Raw genomic sequence first — 15,087 nt, forward strand, 5'->3', positions numbered from 1 at the left:
AATTGTTCATTCATGATATTTGAATTCGAAAATTCTAATTAATGACAGAGATCTTATCAATCTCATCATAATTTTGACTGAATTTTCATTAATCATTCCGTCGTGACCTTCATCACTTGTCATGCCTTTTTTATGTTATAATTTTTTTAAATATTTAAATTACTAATTAATTTAATTGATAGTCATTTTAACGTCATTTATAAGTATACTAATTTTTCGCACATGCATTGCACATGTATGCCGAATTATGCAGTGCACAATCCCATTTCCTTCAACTCTTACACGCACCCTTCATTATGTCAAAGGAAAAAATAATTTGGGGGCTGGAAAGGGGGGTGGGGTGGAAGAAAAACTGGAAACAAAGGGGGTAGTTTTTAGATCCCTTAATGGATGCAGTCGAAGGAGAGTCAAAAAGAAAAAGAAAATAGCAAGAAAATCAAACTTTGAAGAATAGAGCACTTTTATTTATTTATTAAGAACTCATCTGTGATTTGCTGATTATGAAACTTAAGAGAAAGAGAGAGAATTGAAATTGTAGCAAACTATGGAGAGTATCAACTAATGGAGTACTCGAGTTGAAGGCAGCAATAGGTTTTGTAAATCTTGAGATTTTTCTTTTCGATAATTTTCTTGACCGTTCAGTATATTGTATTTAATGGTGAACTAATCTGAATTCACGTTAGATGAGACCATATTAAATGATAAACTGTTATGTAAGTTAACATTTTATCATTTAAATTAAAAGTTAACATTTTATCATTTAAATTAATTAGTTATCAAAATTTGAATCCGGAAACTCTAATTGATTATAGAGACCTCGCCAATCTCCTCATATTTTTAGTGAATTTTCATTGATCACTCCATCCTGCTTGGTGCCATTTCCACTTATCTTATCTTTTCTTTATGTTATGCTCTTTAAATGTTTTTAAATTTATTAAATGATTGTAACTTATAATTATTTTTATGCCATTTTTAAGTATACTAGTTTCTTTACATGTGTGTTGCACGGGTTTACTGAGTCGTGTAGTACACGATTTTGCAAAGTAATATCAACATTAAATTTTAGTAATCAGTATATAAACATGCAGTTAAACGAATGAGAAGGAAACTTTAATTATTACAAGATATCTCTTTTGAATAATTAAACAACTTTCACAAATTATAGTTCATTTCTCCGGTAGGAAGATAGATTGTTGTTTTTTAAATCAAAATTCATTTCCTAAAAGTATAGAAAAGTTTGGAGAGTATCAATGGAAGGAGTACTCAAGTTGAAGATGGCAGTAGATTTTATATTTCTGTTTTGGATAGAGATCTCATCAATCTCGTTTTATTTTTTGAGAGAATTTTCATTGATCACCGTGTCCTGCATTCTGCCATTACTACTTATGTATTTTCTTTACATTATATTCTTTAAATATTCTTGAACATTTTTTTCTTTTATTTTTTATTAATTTTCTTTTCACTATTCAAAATCAACAATATGCCAAACTGGACCTCCTACTTCAAAAAGCTAACCCATTAACACCTAACTATAGTTAATCTGAAAGTTTTTAATTGGTGTGACATCACCGGAATTTCATTGAAAGCAGAACAAAAACACTGACCAAGAGTTTAGTTTCTTCGGCAGTTACTCCGATTTTTTAATAGGTGAGCAGGTCATCCAGACATTTCCAAAAGGATCCTCTAGCTTTCCAGCATGCCCACCACAACAAGCAGTAGTAGTAGCATCACCTTCAACTATTTTGCCCTTTGAAACAACACCAAAAGCCTTGGCTATAGCAGTATCAACATCATCAGTCTCCAAGCTGAAAACACAACCAGTCGAAGCAATTATCACAGGAGTAGTAGGGTCTTCATCAGCAAGATTAGTAACAAGGAACACAAATGAGCCAAGCTTAAGTTCAATAGAGAGAGTCAACAGTATCGCTTGTTCTACCTTCCTTTTCGGATGGTTGACACATGTCACTTCCTCAATACCAAATGTCGTTTAGTAGAGCGTCACAACATCCTTTGCTTTCAGTGATTCAACAAACAGCTGTAGCTTAACTGAAGTGAAGACGACATGTGTCACCTTCTTAGAGGCTTTGTTCTGTGCCTCAATAACTGTGGCTTTGTTTTGTGGTTCAACTTCAACCATTGTTATTAAAACTCTAAGAGAGAGAAAAAGAAACATAAAGGAGAAGAAGAAGAAGAAGGAAATAATGGAGCAATGCAAAGTGAATTTCGAGAAAAGTAATTTCATTAATAATATTATCATCAATACAATTCTTTATACAGCTTGTGCAAACAATGAGAGCCATCGGCCTTATAATATCACCAGTGACCACAATACGATATATAAATTACCAGATAGCTTACATTGCATACTCCTAGATGTACAGCATCCCTGATCGTATACTGTGAATGATACAAATGATTATACGCATGATTGTTGAACCCAACTTTCGCTGCTACTCAACTGGGTGTTCCATTAACTTTTAACACATCGCCTATCTCCTTTTTCTATCCGTTCACAGTGGGACTCCCTTCCTCACCCCATTCTTGATCCTCCATCATTGGCAGATGGCTCAGGGGGGCCTGGCTATCTGCGACAATAAGTAAAAATGGCGTGCATGGTCAATAAATTCCTAATTGTTTATTAAAATCAAAGGTTCGACTTATAAGTTGCTGATCAAAAAGCCTTGAGAGAACCTAAAAAAATTGAACCAATGGTAAATGAGACTAGTACATCTCCTCTTCCCATTTCCTACAACTCTTACATTCATCTCTCATTCTTCCCAAAGGAAAAAAATTATTTGGGGGAAAACATTGAAAACAAAATACAAACAATGGGGGAATTTCTCAGATCCCTTTATGCATGCAATAAACGGATAATAAACAAGAAAAGAAAAGTTTCAAACAAGTTCAAATCTTTAATTGAAGAGCAGAATACTTTAGTTTATCTAGTGTAAGAACTCACTTGATTGTAGATTTCTTGATTATAAAACTTGAGAGAAAGCGAGAGACTTGAAAGTGTTGTAGAGTTGAGAGAAGAAAATGAAGAAGAAGATGAGATCATAATAGGATTTATACTTGATATCTTTTAACCATTTAATATTTGGTGTTTATTAGCTTGATTAATCTAAGATGCTCTAGATGATATCGAAGCGGGGTCCACTAGGTAGTAGTCGCTCTAGATGATATTGATCGAAGCGGAGTCCTCAAGGCAGTAGTCAAGCTGATGTATCTTGGCATTAGTAAACGAGTACCATGAATATTTCTCTTGGTATTATTGAAGAAGAGAACACATTTAATAGTCTAATTGTTCATTCATGAGAGTTGAATTCGAAAATTCTAATTAATGACAGAGAACTTATCAATCTCATCATAATTTTAACTAAATATTCATTAATCATTCCGTCGTGACCTTCGTCACTTGTCCTGTCATTTTTTTATGATATACTTTTTAAAATATTTTAAATTACTAATTAATTTAATTGATAGTGCTTTTAAGGTCATTTATAAGTAGACTAATTTTTCGCACGTGCATTGCACGTGTATGCCGAATTATGCAGTACATGATAGAAAAGAAAATAGCAAGAAAATCAAATCTTTCAAGAATAGAACACTTTTATTTATTTATTAAGAACTCATCAGTGATTTGTTGATTATAAAACTTGAGAGAGAGAGAACTAAAATTGTTGAAAAGTATGGAGAGTATCAACTGATTGAGTACTCGAGTTGAAGACAGCCATAGATTTTGTAAATCTTGAGATTTTTCTATTTGATATTTTTATTGACCATTTAGTAAATTGTACTTAATGGCGAACTAATGTAAATTCACGTTAGATGAGACCATATTAAATGATAAAATGTTAAATATAAGAATCTTTTAGTTATCAAAATTTGAATCCAGAAACTCTAATTGATGATAGAGATCTCGTCAATCTCCTCATATGTTTTTAGTGAATTTTCACTGATCACTCCGTCTTGCATGCTGCCATTGCCACTTATCATGTCTTTTCTTTACGTTATGCTCTTTAAATATTTTTAAATTTATTAGATGGTTGTACCCTATAATGATTTTTATGTCATTTTTAAGTATGCTAGTTTCTCGACACGTGTGTTGCACAAAATACTGAGTCGTGTACTGCACGTTTTTGTATAGTAATATCAACATTAAATTATAGTAATCATTATATAAACATGCAGTTAAATGAATGAGAAGGAAACTTTAATTATTACAAGATATCTCTTTTGAAAAATTAAACAACTTTCACAAATTATAGTTCATTTCTCCTTTAGGAAGATAAATTGTTGTTTTTTGAAATCAAAATTCATTTCCTGAAAGTCTAGAAAAGTTTGAAGAGTATCAATGGAAGGAGTACTCAAGTTGAAGATGGCAGTAGATTTTATATTTCTGTTTTGGATATTTTTCCAAATATTAGCAGACCAAGTTTACTTTGCGTCATAAAAGAGCCTATTAAATGAGAAAATACTAATTTTAAGAATTTCTTCATTTTCAAATTTGATTCAAAAAATCAAATTAATGATAGAGATCTCACCAATGTCATTATAATTTTGAATGAATTTTTATAGATCATTGTGTCCTACATGCTGCCATTACTACCTCTCATGTATTTTCTTTATGTTATATTCTTTAAATATTCTTGAATATATTTTTCTTTTATTTTTTATGAAATAAATTTCATTAAATGTTATTTTCACTGTTCAAAATCAACAATATGCCAAAGTAGACCTCCTCTTTCAAAAAGCTAACCCATTAACACCGAACTAGAATTAATATGAGAGTTCTTCATCAGCACGAGATAACCGGAATTTCATTGAAAGCCGAACAAAAGCACTTAACAAGAGTTCAGCTTCTTCGGCAGTAACAATCCGTTTGGTTATTATTAGACTTTGCATCGCTCGTGTATAAAAACCAAGTTGATTCGTTGTATGATTGGTCCACCGGGAAGTTTTACGTGTAATTTAAACTATAGACGAATCGCTAAGGATTAAAAATCATAGGACCAGATATGGCCACTTCGCCGCAGTGATCGAAGAATCGCTGCAGCTGTTGACCGCTGCAACGGTTGACGCAGACCAGACCTAGATAAAAACCTTATTATGGGATTAAATCCCACTTTTCCACCAAACCTTCTTCTAAACTGTCACTTGGGAGAATTCCTGGGCAGAACACATGGAGACTTAAGTAAGGTAAACCTTCCTTTCACTATCTTTTCTATAGTAAATTCCTCCCCGCTATGTTTAACCTCATAATGATAATAAACATGGAGCTCTTAAAATTACTCACACATTAGAGGGATGAAGTAGGCATCATAGAACCAAGAACTGGTAGTTCATTAATTCTTATTATAGATTATTTTCTAAGTCGATAAACGGAACCCAAAGAACAGCGATTTCGATAATTAAAGAGGGTTGGGACTTCAGTTTTTGAATTAGAAATATAGAGGCAGGAGTTGTCAACTATCGAACCTAAATTACTGCGCATGATTTATTTTTACTCTGTTTACTGAAATTCATGCTATTCCTAGACATCTCTGTCATGGTCTATGGAATTGGAAGCAAAGGATGAAGACTACATGATTGTTCATGGTACCTGCTCGGCCTCGAGGTAGGTTCTGGTTACGTGAGTTAGGCTTTGGTTAGTGAGTCGTATATATGTTGTAGAATTGGCGAGAGAAGCATGATTAGGTCTTCAGACACGGAGTTTGGTTGGATACATGTTAGGTTGGCATTAATTGAGAAGTGTGAGGGTTGTCACCATAAAAGAATAGTTGAACCAAGTGTGTAGTTTTTTGTCCTAGGGGAGACGGCAAAATATATGTAGATGGTTATTATGGATCTAGTGAGGGCTTGGATTGTGTTGCTAGTAAACTGACCTTAGCAAATTTGTGTATACCTTGTGTGTGGTGATGCATATTATAGCGTAGCTAATTTCTTTGTGTGTTTAGGATTAGTGTTGAGTCTTATTACGACTAATGGCATTATAATCTATAATTCAATGAATCTTGTATTATCGAATCTTGCTGGACTAGGATTACGTTGACAAACACATTATGATGAGAAATAGAATATATATATATATATATATATATATATAGACACACACACACAAAAAAAAGAACATTTGATGGGGGTGAGGATGTGGCCTAGTTAAGGGCTCGTGATCTGAGGTCAGTTCAGAGCGAGTGGTATATGGACACCATGGGTCCCTGCAGGGCATGGCTAATTGGAGAAACAATACCATTTAGCATGTGTATACATAGTAGAGAGATATCATTGCATTATATCTTACTTACTTATATTTTCTGTGAGAGGGGCGTTGCATACCCATTTGCTTGTAATAGGCCATGATTCGTCCCAGCGGTTTCATGGCTGATTTCCCTCCGTAGTAGAGCCGTTGTGTTTTCAGGTGAAATTCATGGTCCCACTTGATAGATATAAAGGCAGGTGATGTTATAGTGATCCCAGTTAGAATGGTTAACGGCGGAACATGCAGTTGAGATACTACTGTTCATTTTATTGTTTGTGTTTATTCTTATTGCATATATAGTAAGTGATTAGTGGCCGATGACCATCTTGAACTGTTATGTCGAATCTGTCTGTCAAGTTATGAGTCTGTTAGATTGTTGGAGGTAAGAGAATGTGATTTGCAGAGGAATGAGTTAACACGAGGTATAAATCTAAATTAACTATTCTTGAGGTTGAACTGTTTAGGAGTCTGCGTTGAGCTGAAAACTGATTTGTTGTTGTTAGTCCTTATCTTCTGTTGTTACATGGATATTATAGTGGTAGAGGGATTTCGAGTGAGCCCATGATAGAATTGTCACCTTGACTAGGAGTTATAAAGTGTTATAATTGAGCCTATCTGTTTATTATGATTGATTTTATATTATATTGCTTGAAATAAACTTAGTCGGCCTATGATGCTTACTAGTATGTGTGGTGTGCTAATCCTACTCTTGCTACATTCCTTTTTGGGCGTAGATGTGTTTCAGGTTATTGCTTGAAGGTTTTATTTACATGCAGTGGCGAATATCTTCCTTCAGCTTTCGTACATCTCCTTCCAGGCAGAAGCTGTGTCATTTATTTCTTTTGGTCATCCATACATGTTGTAGAATCTCTTGGGCACTTCTAGACTAGGTCCCGCGAAGTTGTCATTTCTAAATTTTTTAAGAAAGGCATTCATGTTTCATACTTATTGTTCGTTATTGTCTGTTGTTACAAGGTCAAATGATTTTATTAGTGGATTGGTTGGTCAGGGTTCGCCTGCCAGGTAAGATAAGGTAGGTGCCTACACGATCCGTAATTTGGGTCATGACATCGGTGATTACTCGGGTTTTTAAACTGGAGAGCAGATCATCTAGACATCTCTATAAGGATCCTTTAGCTTTCCAACACGCTCACCGCAACAACTAGCAGCAGTAACATCTCCTTCGCCTTCGCCCATAGAAACAACACAAGCAAAAAGCCCCTTGGCTATAGCAGCATCGACATCCTCAGTCTTCAAGAAAAAAACACAACCAGTCAAAGCAGTCATCACAGGAGCAGTAGAGTCTTCATCAGTAAGATCAGCAACAAGGAATGCAAATGAGCCAAGCTTAAGTTCAACAGAGAGAACAAACGGTATCTCCTCTTCTGCCTTTCTTTTCGGATGGTTGACACGTATCACTTCTCCGCACCAAATACCGTTTGGTAGAACTTTATGGCATCATTTGCTTTAGGTGCTTCAATAAATAGCTCTGGCTTCACCAAAGTTAAAATGACACGTTTCACCTTCTCAGAGGCTACGTTCTGTGCCTTAGTTACTGAGCCTCGGTTTTGTGGTTGAACTTCAACCATTGTTGTTAAAACCCTAAGAGAGAAAAAGAAACGTACAAGAGAAGAAGAAGGAAATAATGGAGAATGCAAAGTGAATTTTTAGAACAGTAATTTCATTAATAATATTACCATCAGTACAATTATTTATACAGTTTGTGCATGCAATGAGAGCCATCAGCCTTATAACATCACCAATGACCACAATATGATATATAAATTACAAGACAACTTACATTGCATACTCCTAGATGTACAACATCACTAACCGTATATTGGGAATGATACAGATGATGATACACATGATTGTTGAACCCAACTTGCGATGCTACTCCACCGGGTGTTCCATTCATTTTCAACGCATCGCGGGACCCCCTTCCTCACCCTATTCTTGATCCTCCATCATTGTCGGATGGCTCAGGGGGGCCTGGTTATCTGCGCCAATAACCCAAAATTGCGTGCATTGTCAATAAATTCCAAATTATTGATTAAAATCGAAGGTTCTACTGACCGTATATAATGTACGGACCGTAAAATGCTTTGGACTCCATCATAGAATCAAACCCGAGAGTGGCAGTCTTCTTCTTGGGATTTATGGTTGGATTTATGGTCCTTATATTTTATACGGCCCGTAAATTCCATAAACCCCCACCGTATAAATTAATTTAGTGGTTGGTGCCTTCTGTTGAGGATTTACAGTCCAATGTAATTTACGGTCTATATATTGAGTCGTACATCTGAGGTGGTGAAAGTTTTATTTTTGGATATATACCCGACCCTCCTTCATTTTAATCCATTTCAAACATTTCCCAAATCCATGAGAACTATCGAAACTTCCTCTAAACATATCTAAACAAATCCAAATGAAATCAAGGATCAAGAGATTTAAGTGTTGAAAGACTCACTAGGGTTTGTAGAACCCAAGAATTTTTTTCGTGTTAATATTAGGGTTTCACTAAAGTGGGATAGTTGATCCAAATCTTGCTCTTGTGTGATTAAGGTAAGTTTTCACATCTATTTTCATGTTATTAAGAATATCTAGTTGTTGAATAACTTGATTGAGGAAAGAAAGCAAAAAAGGAAGTTCAAATATGGGTTTGATGATATTTTGAGTAATAAATTAACTTGAGTTGTAATTGTTTGAGTATTTTGAGTATAATCTTGCTATGAATGGTTGTAATTATGACGAGGAAGTGTGGTATACGAGTGTATATAGAGTTGTGTTGAAATTGTTGTTGTGTGTTGATTATGAAAAGGAGTTTTGGGCTTTGAATGAAGTCTCTTGATTATGGTATTGATGATAATGTCATTGTTGATTGAGAGTTGTTTTATGATATAGTTGAAGTCGACAAAATAGGGGAAACACTACCCAAATTTCATCAATTCGCTAATAATACTAGTTTGAAAATAAGAGTGTTTTCAAGACTTAACCTTAGTATAATCCTCTTGAATGTAGACTTTGCGGACTTCAGAGAATGTTAAGTGATTAAGGAGACGTTAAGGTTTGTTAAGGCTATCCCTTCTTTCATTTTGGCATGATCATATGATATAAGCGAACAAACGTTTAAACGAGCTTTCATATCACCCTACTCTTAGAAGCACTAGGAGTACCTCAGTCTTTGATGATCCTATACTTCTTGTTATGATTATTCCTTCTGATCATGGGTCCTGAGATCTCTTATATTGATGATGTTAGTTGAAAAGATGTCTATCGCAGGTAGTACGACCTTATGTTACTCTGAGAGTTCTAGTTACTCATTGTACTTATGCATTGCATTCATTATAAATATGCATATTGACCCTTGACCAGAAGGCGTTATATACGCATATATTATATGTATAAGGGGTATGGGGAAAGGGATATGCATTATATATGCATTACCACCTGATCAGCTAGTGCACAGAGATGATGATGATGATATATAGATCGGGTCGTATGTTCCTCGATACTAATATATGATATATGGATCGGGCCGTACGTTCCTCGGCACTAACATATGATATAAGGATCTGTTTGTACGTTCCATAACACAAACAGTTATATTATGACCTGTGCATATCATGCGCCCTCAGAGGCACTTTCTTGTTTTACAGAGTTATATAGATTTTCCCAGATGTTCAGTCACAGATGCATTCAGATATTGAGACTTTCTTTCATGTTTCAGATGTACTTCATGATGTTACATACTTGTGATTCTTATGCGTTACATACTTGGTACATTATCCGTACTGACTCCCTTATTACTCGGGGGGGGGGGGGGGGGGGGGAGGGGCCGCGTTCATGCCCACATGTTCAGGTAAACAGACAGGAGGTCCAGCTCAGTAGGACTTCCCCTCGGCAGTAGCCGGCGCTCTCCACTTGATCCGGAGCTGCAGTCTTTTTTTGGTATGCCAGTTTGATATGTATATGCATATATAGGTATGACGGGGCCCTGTCCCATCTTTTCTACAACTTTATATTCCAGTAGAGCTCTGTAGACTGTTGTATATAGATAACATGTGATGTAACTTTGTCGGCTCTTATTCTTTAGTGTACAGTATATGTAGCGACCTAGTCGACTTGCACCGTTCTTTACAGTATATATATATATATTCTGACGGTACAATGTTCATGATGTATCCTTTCTTGAGTCAGTATAGTTCAGATTGAGTTATTTATGGGCCTTTGTTATTCAGTGTTATACAGGTAAGAGTATAGGGGTGTTTAGTCACTAGAGATCAGGCACTCGTCACGACTCATCGGTTTGGATCGTGACAGAAGTGGTATTAGAGCAGTTCCTTCCTAGGGATGTCTACAGACTGTGTCTAGTAAAGTCTTGTTTATGGGTGTGTTGTGCACCACACTTATACACAGGAGGCTGCAGGATATTTAGGAAATTGTCATTCCTTCTCTCTTAGATAGTGCGATACAGTCGTGTGCTAATGGTTCACCTTCTAATAATTTCTTCTGATTTCAGCAATGCCTCGCAAGAAATATACACTCGTCCAGAAGGGTAAGGGAGTGGCTGGTGAGGCCACTAGCCATACTCAGCGGGCTACCAGGGCTAGAGGCTAGTCTTAGAGTGAGAGCCCATCGCAGACTTTGCACACCTCGCCTCCAGCACTTGTCCTAGTGCCCCCAGTTCCTCAGCCAGATGCACCAGGCCAGGATATGCGGGATGCTATACAGCTATTGACAAGATTGGTAGCCGCTCGGGCTCAGCGTCAGGGAGTTGGTGTTGATCAGGTAGACCGAGCTGGTAGTGCGAGGGTTAAGACTTTTCTCGGGTTAGATCCTCCAGAGTTTTTTGTGTTGAAGCAAAATATGGATCCTCAGGACTTTATTGATAGTATGTAGAGGACTTTGAGGGTTATGCATATTGATGAGGTCAAGTCAGTGGAGCTAGCTTCTTATAGGTTCCGTGATGTTGCAGTGCAGTGGTATCAGACATGGGAGCTATTTAGGGGAGAGAATGCCCCTCTAGCCTTTTGGTGGGAGCTTTTTATGCTTTTATTCGCTGTTATTTACCACCAGAAGTCTAACGGGCCCGAGCAGATAGGGTTCTTGCGTATTGAGCAGGGCAGCATGAGTGTTCAGGAGTACAGTGTATACTGCGATTCATTGGCTAGATATGCCCCAGCTATGGTGGCTGAGATTGAAGATCGAGTTCATCGTTTTGTGGTAGGTCTAGGGCCACATTTGATAGATGAGTGTACGACCGTTGCATTACAGCCAGGCATAGATATTTTCGGTATACAGGCATATGCACAGAATATGAAAGATCGTAAGCGTCCGCGGAGGAAAAAGCTTTAGCATGACCGCAGCCATGGTAAGAGGGCTAGATCTTTTGATATTGCTGGTGAGTTTAGAGGGGGACAGAGACAGCAGCATTCCCGATATCCATTTCATTCGGCAGGGAGTGCACCTCCGCGGTTTTCAGGCCTTAGGTTTGATCGGTCTTCTTATTCCGGAGCGAGCTAGAGTTTCAGAGCATCAGGTTCATAGTACAGACCAGAGTCAGGCCAGGTGAGACCATCTTTGTCACGGTGTGCCCAGTGTGGTAAATTACACATTGGACAGTGTCGACTGGGATTAAATATTTGTTTTACTTGTGGTCAGCCAGGCCATAAGAGGAGGGTGTGTCCGATGAGGGGTGGTGCAGGCATCGTTCAACCTACGGGGTCTATGGCTGGTTCTTCTTCATCAGGGCAAGGTGTGCAGGCACTAGTAGGACGTGGTAGAGGGAAGAGTGAAGCATCTAGCTCGAGTGGACCTCAGCACAGCGTCTATGCAATGGCCGGTAGACAGGATTATGAGTCATCTCCGAATGTTGTCACAGGTATATAATCAGTCTCTTCCTATAATGTGTATGCACTGGTTGACCTAGGCTCTACCTTATCATATGCTACTTCATTTATTACTGGCAAGTTTGGGATAGAGCCTGAATCGATCAAACCGTTTGAGGTGTCTATGCCAGTTGGTGATCCAGTTATAACTAGGCGAGTATATCGAGGTTGTGTAGTAATGTTGTTAATCGCCATACCCTAGCAGAATTGATTGAGTTACACATGATTGATTTCGATGTCATTATGGGTATGGATTGGTTGGCTTCCTGTTATGCTAATGTTGATTGCAGAACGAAGATAGTTCGGTTCCAGTTTCCAGGCTAGCCAGTCCTTGAGTGGAAGGGTAATGCTGCTTTGCCAATGGGTATGTTTATTTCCTACCTTAAGGCAAGAAAGATGATCAGAAAAGGGTACATCTATCATCTGGTTCGGGTTCAGGATGTACAAGCAGAGTCACCGACCCTTCAGTCTATCCCTATGGTTAATGAGTTCCCGGAAGTGTTTCCGGATAAGCTCCCAGGCATTCCGCCAGAACGGGAGATTGATTTCACTATTGATTTATTACCAGGTACTCAGCCAATATCCATTCCTCCTTATCGAATGGCTCCTGCAGAATTGAAAGGACTGAAGGAGCAGCTGAGGGACTTACTCGAGAAGGGCTTTATTTGGCCCAAACCTCACCGTGGGGAGTACAATTATTATTTTTAAGAAAGAAGGATTGCTCCTTGCGAATGTGTATTAATTACAGGCAATTGAATAAAGTGATTGCAAAGAATAAGTATCCGCTTTCGAAGATAGATGATTTATTTGTCCAGTTGCAGGGTGCCAAATACTTCTCTAGGATAGACCTGAGATCGGGGTATCATCAGGTTAGGGTGAAGGAGGAAGAACATTCCGAAAATGACATTTAGGACTAGATATTGGCACTATGAGTTTCATGTTATGTCATTTGGGTTAACTAATGCTCCAGCCGTGTTCATGGACTTGATAAATCACATATTCAGGCCCTTCCTAAATTTGTTCGTGATTGTGTTTATAGATGATATTCTGGTTTATTCGCTGTCAGAGGTTGAACATGCAAAACATCTACAAGCAGTGCTTACAGTTCTTCGAGATAGAGAGCTATATGCCAAGTTGCCCAAGTGTGAGTTCTGGTTGAACTCTGTGGCTTTTCTTAGTCACATTATTTCAGATGAAGGTATTAGAGTAGATACTCAAAAGATTGAAGCTGTGAAGAATTGGACAAGGCCCACGACACTGACGAAGATACGTAGCTTTTTAGGTTTGGCAGGATATTATAGGAGGTTCGTAGAGGGATTTTCTTCTCTTTCAGTCCCATTGACCAAGCTAACTCAAAAATCAGCTAAGTTCCAGTGGACGGATACATATGAGCGGAGTTTTCAGATATTGAAAGACAAGTTGACCTCAGCACCCGTTTTGACTCTTCCCGAGGGAAGAGATGACTATGTAACTTATTGTGATGCTTTAGGTTTTTGGTTGGGCTGTGTATTGATGCAGCATGGTAAGGTTGTTGCTTATGCTTCTAAATAGTTGATGAACCACGAGAAGAACTATCTAACCCATGATCTTGAATTAGGTACGGTGATCCATGCTTTGAAAATGTGGAGACATTATTTATATGGCGTCCATGTTGATATCTATGCTGACCATAAGAGCCTCCAGTACATCTTTAAGCAGAAGGACTTGAACTTACGTCAGAGGAGATGGCTAGAGTTGTTGAAAGATTATGATGTTGATATTCTGTATCGTCCTGGGAAAGCTAATGCAGTAGCTGATGCTCTTTGTCGTAAATCCATGGGTAGCCTGTTATATGTGCAGTCGGAGAAAAGAGAGATAGTCCACGAAGTTCGTCAATTAGCTAGCCTTGGAGTTCGGCTGTTAGATTCGGGTGATGCAGGAGTTACTGTTCAAGACACAGCGGTGTCATCTTTGGTAGAGGAGATATATGAACTTCAGTACGAGGATCTTCTTATAGTTCATTATCGAGATACAACTCCTCAGAAAGAAAAGGCACCCTTCGTGATCACATGAGATGGAGTACTCAGGTATCAAGGTAGATTATACGATCCTAATATTGCTGGCCTTCATCGGTAAGTTATGGGAGAAGCCCATTATTCTCGCTATTCTATCCATCCGGGCATAACAAAGATGTATCATGATCTCAAGGAAGTGTATTGGTGGGATGGCATGAAGAAAGACATAGAGGAGTGTGTCGCTCACTGTCTGAATTGTCAGCAAGTCAAGATAGTGCACCAGAAGCCTAGAGGTTTATCACAGGCTATGGAGATTCCTATATGGAAATGGGAGGTAATTAATATGTATTTCATTACATGTTTTCCCCGCACTCAGCGGAAGTATGATTCAATATGGGTCATAGTTGATAGGCTTGCAACGTCAACCCACTTTCTGATTGTCAGAACTACTTATTCAGTTGAAGATTATGCGAAGCACTATCTTAGAGAGATTGTACGACTTCATGGTGTTCCTACAGCCATTATTTCAGATAGAGGGGCGCAGTTCACAACTAATATTTGGAAATTTTTTCAGAATGGATTGGGGATTCAGGTGAGTCTTAGAGTAGTATTTCATCCGCAGACAGATGGACAAGTAGAGCATGCTATACAGACACTTGAAGACATACTGAGAGCTTATGTGATTGTCTTCCGAGATAGCTGGGATGATCATTTGCCTCTTATTGAGTTTGCATATAATAATAGTTACCATTCCAGTATTCAAATGGCTCTTTATGAGGCCTTATATGGATGGAGATGTAGATCACCTATAAGGTAGTTTAATGTTAGAGAAAATCAACTAGTAGGCCCAGACCTAATAAAGCAAGCACTTGACAAAATGAAAGTAATTCAAGAAAGAATACTAGTAGCACAGAAATGACAGAAATCCTATACTGATAATCGG

At 37.7% G+C, this 15,087-nt stretch overlaps 2 pseudogenes; both read right to left on the reverse strand.

The window, feature by feature from the left end:
- Nucleotides 1–1,300: 1,300 nt before the first annotated feature.
- Nucleotides 1,301–2,137, reverse strand: LOC132601388 (uncharacterized protein At5g48480-like; annotated as a pseudogene).
- Nucleotides 2,138–7,348: 5,211 nt separating this feature from the next.
- On the reverse strand, nt 7,349–7,848 carry LOC132601389 (uncharacterized protein At5g48480-like; annotated as a pseudogene).
- Nucleotides 7,849–15,087: the final 7,239 nt, after the last annotated feature.

The sequence above is a fragment of the Lycium barbarum genome, chromosome 7 (assembly GCF_019175385.1).
Source record: "Lycium barbarum isolate Lr01 chromosome 7, ASM1917538v2, whole genome shotgun sequence".
NCBI classification, from domain to species: domain Eukaryota; kingdom Viridiplantae; phylum Streptophyta; class Magnoliopsida; order Solanales; family Solanaceae; genus Lycium; species Lycium barbarum.